The sequence below is a fragment of the Pongo abelii genome, chromosome 8 (assembly GCF_028885655.2).
Source record: "Pongo abelii isolate AG06213 chromosome 8, NHGRI_mPonAbe1-v2.0_pri, whole genome shotgun sequence".
NCBI lineage: Eukaryota > Metazoa > Chordata > Mammalia > Primates > Hominidae > Pongo > Pongo abelii.
Window position 1 is genome coordinate 29,360,748 of NC_071993.2, and position 9,868 is coordinate 29,370,615.

At 39.3% G+C, this 9,868-nt stretch overlaps 1 non-coding gene across 1 annotated transcript; it reads right to left on the reverse strand.

The window, feature by feature from the left end:
* Positions 1 to 6,769: 6,769 nt before the first annotated feature.
* On the reverse strand, positions 6,770 to 6,874 carry LOC112135284 (U6 spliceosomal RNA). The gene has a single exon (XR_002916587.2). It is a non-coding gene; the product is annotated as a U6 spliceosomal RNA (small nuclear RNA).
* Positions 6,875 to 9,868: the final 2,994 nt, after the last annotated feature.

Here is a 9,868-nt window from a genome sequence, read left to right on the forward strand (position 1 = left end):
CTATATCCCTCTTTTAGGTTCTTTGGTTGGGGGGCCTGGTTCTAAATAAAAAGTCCCTCTGTTGAACCACATGAGAAAAATGGACCCAGAGAAACAAGAGTTCAACAACGAGAAGGAGTTTTGCTCTTTCGCCCAGGCTGGAGTGCAGTGGTGTGATCTCAGCTCACTGTTACCTCTGCTTTCTGGTTTCAAGCGATTCTCTTGGCTCAGCCTTCTGAGTAGCTGGGATTACAGGTGCCCACCACCACGCCCGGCTAATTTTTGTATTTTTAGTAGAGTCGGGGTTTCACCATATTGGCCAGGCTGGTCTCGAACTCCTGACCTTGTGATCCTCCCACCTCGGCCTCCCAAAGTGCTGGGATTACAGGCATGAGCCACTGTGCCTGGCCCATCCTCAGTATTTTTTATTCATCCTTGCCTCCATGTGCATTGACACAGATCAAACTAGGTTAAAATAAATACTTACAGGTGGAAAGGAAGATAGCACACAAGGGCAGAAATGAGTGAGTGCCTTATAATTCATATTTGCAAACCATCTGATTCTGCTACTGTCTTCTTCCCTTCCACCTGCACCTCAGCATTCTTGAGACAATAGGTAGAAGCAAATGACTTGTTCCTAGGCAACTTGGAAGTTCTGCCCAGAGCCTGCGGAAACCCTTCCTGTGTCCCTGAGTTGGCTCTGTCCTTAAATTTTGCAGCAGGAGAATTACTGAGCTGTTCTTGGGATGATTTTTAGGCTATGTATGTCTACACTTAGGAGGCTGACATCTTATAAATGCATATGGTTTTGTTCAAATGAACATGTAGTTGACAAATACTTGGCTAGAAGTTATAATGACAAATTTAATAGCCCTACTATAGCCTGAACTGTCATCTTTATTTGGGTTAAGCTTGCTAAATGTCAACTGGAATTTTGTACTATAATAACCTGCAACTTGGTTCCAAAATCAGCCATGTTTTTGACAGATGTAAGTAAATTCAGCTGTCTAAAGGGGCTCATGTGCTATGGAGTGATTAAGGAGTGGTCTTTCATTATGATTATTTAACCCCACGTCTGATAACACTGTCCTGCTTTTTCGTTTCTGTAGATGCTTTCCTGGCTGAAAAACATGAATGACCCAGAATAGCTCATATCTTTGGAAGATCCTTATTTTCCTTGTAAATGAAAGTCATGCATTTGGAATAATAACATGAAGTGATGTGAATGGTAGAAACTCAAAAACTTTCTGTTCCAAAAATATTCTACAGATTCATGCTCAGGAAAGCCAAATGCTCTACAATAGGATGAAGTGGCTCCAGGAGAGTTCTGTTTACTACTTTAATAAGTGACTAAATGTATGGTATTTACGCATATGAAATTGGCTTAACTAGGACATTTCATTTCCTAGCCTTTGCATGTAAAAGAGAATTGGCAGTAATTCAGGTTAACTCAAAATGTATCATTTAATTGTCTTTGTCCCACATGACTAGTAAGTAGGCCACTAGCCACCTTTTTTTTTTTTTTGAGACAGAGTCTTGCTGTGTTGCCTAGGCTGGAGTGCATTGGCATGATCTTGGCTCACTGCAACCTCCAACTCCTAGGTTCAAGCGATTCTTCTGCCTCAGCCTCCCGAGTAGCTGGGATTACAATCATGCGCCACCATGCCAGGCTAATTTTTTGTATTTTTAGGAGAGACAGGGTTTCACCATGTTTGGCAGGCTAATCTCGAACCCCTGACCTTAGAGATCCACCCATCTCAGCCTCCAAAAGTGCTGGGATTACAGGCATGAGCCACCGCGCCCGGCCACCAGCCACTTCTAACCCTACTCTCTCTTGGAAGTTTTGAGTTGTATGCACACTCAGACCTCTTTGCTTTCCCAGTGTATCAGTTTTGACCTAATCCTTTTTCTATGTATTTAACTCTTGCTATAGTTCCTTTGGATCGCATAGTAAAATTGCCAAATGAAAAACTCCTGATGTGTGTTCAAGTCATAGATTCCATTTCTAAATCTCCAAATTCATATGTTTCATTTCTTATCACCTTCTCCTTCCTCCTTCTGTGTCTACTTCTGTTATTCTGTTCCTGCTTATCCCATTGGTCCTGTCTTAAGCTATCCCTTGGATTAAAAATAATAATAATAAAACTTTTTATTATAGAAAATCTCAAATATGTACCAAAGCCTTTAATCATGTAATATGCCCTCGTGTATTTATCACCTAATTTCTATAATTATTAATTCATGGCCAATCTTATTTCTGCAATACTCCAGCCCTCAAGCAGTACTGGGTATAATGGAAAATACTGATACATTGAACATGAAAATCAAGAACTCCTATTTATCAAAGTCTATTATAAAAGGGACAAAAAGCAAATGACTCATTCTGGAAAACATAAAGGGCTCGTATTTACCACTAAGAAAAAAAACAAACAACCTAGTGGAAGAAAGATGGTAAGAGACTTGAACAGGCACTTTATAAAAGAGGATATCCAAGTGGTTAACATACTTACATAAAGGTGCTCTTCTATTACTTATCCAAGAAATGCTAATAGCCACATCCACTAGAATGGCTAACATTAAAAAGCCTGGCAATGCCAAATTCTGACAAGAATATGAAAGAACTCAAATTCTCATTCATCATTTGTGGTAGTATAAATTGGCATAATCAGCTGGTTGCTGTGGGTCACGCCTGTAATCCCAGCACTTTGGGAGGCTGAGGTGGGAGGATCACTTGAGTTCAGGAGTTTGAATCCATCCTGGACAACATGTCAAAACCCTGTCTCTATGAAAATACAAAAAATTACCTGGGAATGGTGGTGTGTGCCTGGAGTCTCAGCTACTTGGGGGGCTGAGGTGGGAGGATCACTTGTGCTTGGAAGGTTGAGGCTGCAGTGAGTTGAGATTGCACCACTGTGTTCCAGCCTGAGTGATAAAGTGAGACCCTGTCTCAAAACAAAACAAAACAAACCCATAAATTCAATTCTGGCTATATACAATAATGAATAAATTTTACAATGCTTAGTTTTTTTTTAAAGCAAGGCAACAGCAGCTGGGTGCTGTGGCTCAGGCCTGTAATCCCAGTACTTTGGGAGGCTGAGGCAGTTGGATCACCTGAGGTCAGGAGTTTGAGATCAGTCTGGCCAACATGGCGAAACCCCATCTCTACTAAAAATACAAAAATTAGTTGGGCATGGTAGCAGGTCCCTGTAATTCCAGCTACTTGGGAGGCTGAGGCAGGAGAATCACTGGAACCTGGGAGGTGGAGGTTGCAGTGAGCTGAGATTGCGCCATTGCACTCCAGCCCAGAAGACAAGAGCAAAACTCCATCTCAGAATAAATAAATAAATAAAAATTAAAACATTAAAAAAAAGCAAGACAACAAAGCATATATACAAATTACTTCATGGAAAATGGCAGAGCAGGATACTCAAATAATCAATCTCTCTAATGAAACAACCATTAAGCTGGGAACAACTGACAAGCTACTTTTTTGGAACTGTGGAATCTAACGAGAAATGTATAGAAACCAGAGGAATGCTTAATGAAGAAGGCAGCTGAATATATACAAATATATATGTGTACACACACACACACACACACACACACACACATCTTCTTTGTTTTCAGTATGATTTAGGGTTAAATGCATGAAATAAATCTATGTCAAGGAACTCACAATGAAAAGGAGGGCAGATCTGCATAGAAGCAGAGTTTTGTTTGTTATTGAAGCTAAGTTGGTAACCATTCAAAGTAGATTATTATAAATGTAGGATATCAAGAGCAGTAGCCACTAAGAATGTAACTTAAAAAATATATAGAAAAGAAAATGAGGGCTGGGTGCAGTGGCTCACGCCTGTAATCCTAGCACTTTGGGAGGCTGAGGTGGGCAGATCACTTGAGGTCAGGAGTTCAAGACCTGCCTGGCCAATGTGGCAAAACCCCGTCTCTACTAAAAATATAAAAATTAGCTGGGCGTGGTGGCATGTGCCTGTAGTACCAGCTACTTGGAAGGCTGAGGAAGGAGAATTGTTTGAATTCGGGAGATGGAGATTGCAGTGAGCCGAGATCGTGCCTCTGCACTCCAGCCTGGGCGACAGATTGAGACGTTGTCTAGAAAAAAAAAAAAAAGAAAGAAAAAGAAAATGAGGAGGAATAAAATGGTACACTAGAAAAAAATCAAACTCTTAAGCTCACCTGAGCCTATTGAGAACTGGGTGTGGTATAATACTGACTCAAATGATGTCACACTGTGTGGTGATCAATACCTAGGAGAGTCTGATCAATTACATTCTGTAACCAATGTAAAAGTTCTTTCGAGGTAATATTAGCCACCAAGACTTGCTAATTAAAATTTTTGTGTGTGTATGGAGGCGGGGTCTTGCTATGTTGCCCAGGCTGGTCTCAACCTCCTAGACTCAAGTGATCTTCCTGCCTTGGCCTCTCAAAGCATTGAGATTACAGGCATGAGCCACTGAGACTGCCTCTAAGTTTATTTAAAAAAGAAAAAACAAAACCAAAAGAGAAAGAGTATAGAACAAACAAGCTTCAGATCTTCTGAAAACCTGGGTGACCTGACTCCTAATTTATTGTTTGTTTCTTTATGCCTCAAGTTTCAAGGTGATTTTTTGCAAGCCCTAAAGAAAACACAATGCTCACAATGACCCTTTGTTTTTGGTTCATGTCACCTTCTTCCTTGTCCATCTTATGAATTTTTCTCCTATTTGGTTAATGTATGCTACATTTTTTTTTCCATAGGTGATTAATTAAATCATTCAAACAATGTTTATTTATCATTTGCTTTTGCCCTAGGTGTTTACATAGGAACCAGAGATTCCAAAGATATTAAAGTTTTTATTCTCAAGAATTGTATATATATATATATATATATATATATTTTTTTTTTTTTTTTTTTTTAGACAGAGTCTTGCTCTGTCACCAGGCTGGAGTGCAGTGGTGCAATCTCGGCTCACTGCAACCTCTGCCTCCTGGGTTCAAACAATTCTCCTGCCTCAGCCTCCCAAGTAGCTGGGACTACAGGCGTGCACCACCACACCCAGCTAATTTTTGTATTTTTAGTAGAGATGGAGTTTCACCATGTTGGCCAGAATGGTCTCGATCTCTTGACCTTGTGATCTGCCTGCCTCGGCCTCCCAAAGTGCTGAGATTACAGGTGTGAGCCACCGCACCCAGCCAAGTATAGTTATAATTTTGGCATCAATGCTTATTTTGAGGGAGGAGGAAAAACATCGGAAGGCATTACTTGTCCTAAAGTACCTGCCTTATAATTTCCCTTCTGTTTTTCCATCTTGAGAGTTATGCCTTTGATTTAGACAATAAAAGCAAGGGCATTGTCTCTAGAAGTTTACTTTTGAATGTAGCCTATGGATCAGGAGAGGAGAAAAAGGATAAAAGTAGAAATTAGAATAGAAATTGAGTTGTCTCTTGCTTTCCCCTATTAGAGCATTTGAGAGGGCCTATTACTTTTTCTTGAGAAAATGAGGCAAGCTGTGGTCCTTTTTAAGCAGGCAAAGAGTAGAAGGAAAAATGGCAGGCAGTATAGCTGCAAGAGCTGCCTATGAATGACAGATGTGATTTAAGAATCTGATTTATGAACTTAGTTCAAGAGTGTCCCACTTAAAGTAACTCAGCGAATGAAGCTCAGGAACCACTGAAATTTGGAAGTTTAGCAAGGGAGAAGGCAGGAAAGGGAGAGGAGGGATAGGAACAAAAAAAGCAGGAAAAAAAGAAAGGGAGAAAAATTGTCCAGGCACGGTGGGTGACGCCTGTAATCTCAGTACTTTGGGAGGCCAAGGCAGGCGGGTCAATTAAGGTCAGGAGTTCATGACCAGCCTGGGCAATATGGTGAAATCCCGTCTCTACCAAAAATACAAAAATTAGCCTGACATGGTGGTGGGCACCTGTAATCCCAGCTACCCGGGAGGCTGAGGCAAGGGAATCACTTGAACCCAGGAGGCAGAGGTTGCAGTGAGCCGAGATCGTGCCACTGCACTCCAGCCTCGGTGCCAGAGCCAGACTCCATCACAAAAAAAAAAAAAAAAGAAAGGGAGAAAAATAAGAGTATAGCTTCGAGCTGTCTATTTTAGCACACGTTTTTCTCACTTGAAGAAACATGGAGTTGAACTTGCTGTAGTTACTGCAAACTCGCTACCAGGTGAAGGTTCTGACTGGGTCTTTTCCAGGGCATGGAAATAGCACAAGGGGATAATTTCAATGAATCTGATTACTACAAATTAATGTTTTGGTTTCTTGATGATTGAAGTCTGGTGAAGAATAGGGGCTTTCCATTTGGGTGGGATCATTTGAATTACAGATTGATATGTTGAGTAGATTTATTTTTAGTTTTCATTGTAGAGAGACACAGCATAGCAACATGAATGCCATGTAGACCTCCAGGAACACAACTGGAATTGAACAAATTGGTGTTATTCACTGCGATGAGAGAGAACACACACAATGGGAAACTGTGGAGTGTCTCTGTAGGAGAGTGTCAAAAAGGACTTACAGGATTTAAGCTGTGTGTGGTGATTCGGGAAAGGATTCAAGGAAGCGGGACTTTGGTCTGAATTGGATGCTGTCAGGAAGTGGAATTAATTCTATAATTGGGCATCTTATCTAGAAAGTAAGAGGAAGGAAGCCAGGTTAGAGCTTTAATTGCCAAATCAGCAGTCACTTGTATTAGCTAGGATGGGTGGGGAGTTGGTATTTTGTGGCTTGGACAATGTTCGTATTTTGTCTGTGTTCACACATGATATGGAATAATATTATTTTTTTTAAAATGGAACGTTTCACGAATTTGTGTCATCCTTGCACAGAAGCCATGCTAACCTTCTCTTTATCATTCCAATTTTATTATATGTATTGCTGAAGCGAGCACGGAGTGATCTTATTTTTGTCAGGAACTCTCATGGTCACAAAGTGGCCTTGTCTGATGCTGAGGTTTTGTGCAGTTGTTTATCTTCAACTGGACAACATCAAGACCTAATTGTGAAGACCAGAACAGCTTTTAACAATGCCATTGTGCATTGCTAATGGTACCAGGACAGCTCCTGGTTGCCAGTACTGGTTTTCTCTTTCTCAGCCAGCTATAGCTATAAGGAGAGCCCTCAAAATGAGGGCATATGTTAGGACTAGATTTTGTCACATTAAGCAAACCAACATCCCAAAATAACAGTGGCTCAAACAATAAAGATGTTTCTCTCTCTTTCATACAGAAAATAATTCTGGAAGTAGGTCTGCCATTGCTGGGCAGGGACCCAGACTCCTGCTAGCTCAGTGCTCTGTCTTCCTTAGCTTGTTGTTCCTTGGACTTAAGGTCCAAGATGGCTGCTCAGGTTCCAGCCATCACACTAAAATTGCATCTGACTGAAAGAGGAAAGGAAGAAGAAGGTGCCCTGGCTCACTTTTTGGAGACTTCCTGAAGGTACCTTTCAACATATCTGTATTTCATTTGCCAGCACTCGATCACAGAACAAAGATGTTTGTGAAATGCTTGAATAACTGGGGTTCTGTTATTAAAAGAAAGGTAATAATTGCTCTTGAGGGGCTACAACCATCTGGAGTTGGGATAATACAACTGCCACACTGAATTCTATGAAAGGCAATTCTATTGGCTATTGTTGTATACAAATATCCCTCTCTTTGGTGAAACAGCAGGCAGCTAATTATGTTAAGGGATGCCTTCTTTTTGGTCTCTTTCTTTTGTAACAATCTCAAGAGTTCAAGTTTCCAAAGTGAACTCACTTTTTCAGTCGTTTGGAGCTTTGTAGCTTGATTGAAAAGAATGCTGTGATTCAGCTGGCCACGTTGCTAGGCTGCCTGACAATTTACCTCTAGCAGTGGGGAGGAAACAGTTGTGTTGCTGGAAATATTTAACTTAAAAATGGATAAAAATCATTCTTCAAGTTTATTTGTTTAATAGCTAAATTATTTTGCTTAGAAGAGCTAAAACATTTCTGTGCGTTCCTCTTTCTGTTTTTTTTTTTAAAGGAGGTAATAAATAAGGTGAATAAAATTGTAAACAAAGAGTTCATGTTGTCCCTATAACTACGTGCAGACATCTGGGCTGGAAATGTGAGAAAATTATAAAGAATTTGAAAAGGTTCAAAGGCTCAGGTTATTAAAGTTTTAATAATCTTCTTTTCTGCAGCGCTAACCCCTGCTATTCTTTCAATGCAGTAGAAAAACAAAATATGGACAAAATTGTAGTTAATTAGAACTGAATCTTTGTTGGAAAACCTATAGCAATCACTTGGGATTTTTACAGAGGCTGAGAGTTGGGAGCCACTAGTCTGAAAAGATACAACATAATTTTCACTTAAGGAGTTTGGAGGATATTTGTTAGATTTTAACAAAATAGGATATATTTTTTCTTTTTAAAAAACCTGTCAATTAATTCATATAGTTGATTGCAAAACGCTATTTTGCAAGAATTGCCTATGAAAATAACCTCACTTAGCATTTTAACATTTTCCCATTGCTCAATCAGAGCAAAACGAAATATTTATATGAACAAAATGCCTATAGTGATGATGATGGACAAATGACACGTCTTTAATCAATTGCCAAATTTTTTGATTAAAGGAACAGCATTCCCTTATACCTGAAATAAGGTGAAAAATGATAAAAGTGATTTTTCTTCAGAGTAAAATACAATTTATTTTTGCCACAGACTTGTAATGCCAGTGTTGCAATTTTTCTTTTTGAAATTGGTTTTTCTTTTAAAGGCATCTTAAAAGTATATACCATACCAACACAAAATACAGTATGCATTTTAGTATATGTTGGAGAAGACCATACTTAATGTATGAAATTTTTGTGATCGTGATGGACATATGTATGAAGATATGCATGCGTGAAGTCATATTTGTATATTTGAAATATGCAGACACAAAGAATACTTTAAATTGTGTTGTATTGAGGATGGTGAAAGAATTTTACTCAGTAAGCTGCAGCCATGAGCACTGAAATATGGTTTCAGAGAGAAGATGTTTGGAATTGTTCTAATAGGCTAAGTGATTCCAAATGCAAGTCCATATTGCAGACTCCTAGGCTCTTTGTGAGACTAATTGACTTTGCTGTAGAGTTTTGGCAAAGCTCTTATTATTTTTACTACATTTTCCTTTTTAATAATGTAAAATTGAACTGACTTCTAAAATTCAAGTTCCCCTTTATGAGTTTGTTAGCCCTTCCTTCACCAAATTAATGACCAACTGGGCAAGCCAGCCAAAAATGTTTTACCACTCTGGGCATTTGTTAATTGGTTGTTCGTTGGACTATATATGAGGGAAAATTATTGCTACGATAAACCAAAGAGTGTAAAGGAAAAGTAGTGATATAAATATGGAACTGAATTGGGCAGGGAAAGCTAGTGATGTAAAAGTTCTGTTTTTCTGTTAGATGGTTCCCTTAGGAAGACTGCAAATACCAAAGATAAAATGCAGCAGACCAAATCATAATGTAGAAGTTCGTTTGGTGACTCTTGGCCAAGAAGATTCATTGTTTTGATTTGCTTTTAAAGCCCTTATGATAACTGTCCTTTTTTTTTTTTTTTTTTTTTTTAAATGTGGGCTCACTGAACAAGTCACAAGTAGTAAAATCTAGTTCACCTTGAAAGTTGCTGTAAAAGCAGTTTGATCCTCTGGACTGGGAGAGTGATTAGGAAGAAATAAAAATTCCAAGACTGGAATTTCTGACCCTTCAAGAATGTGAGGTGTACATTAATTCCACTTCTCTGGGTCTGACATTCCTTGGAAATTTCCTTTGGATTATCGTGGGGAAAAAACCACAGAGACAGAGACAGAACCCCCAGCTTACTCTCTATTTGCCCACCTTGGTCCCCATGCAGTGTTCTCTACTAATTCTCTTTATA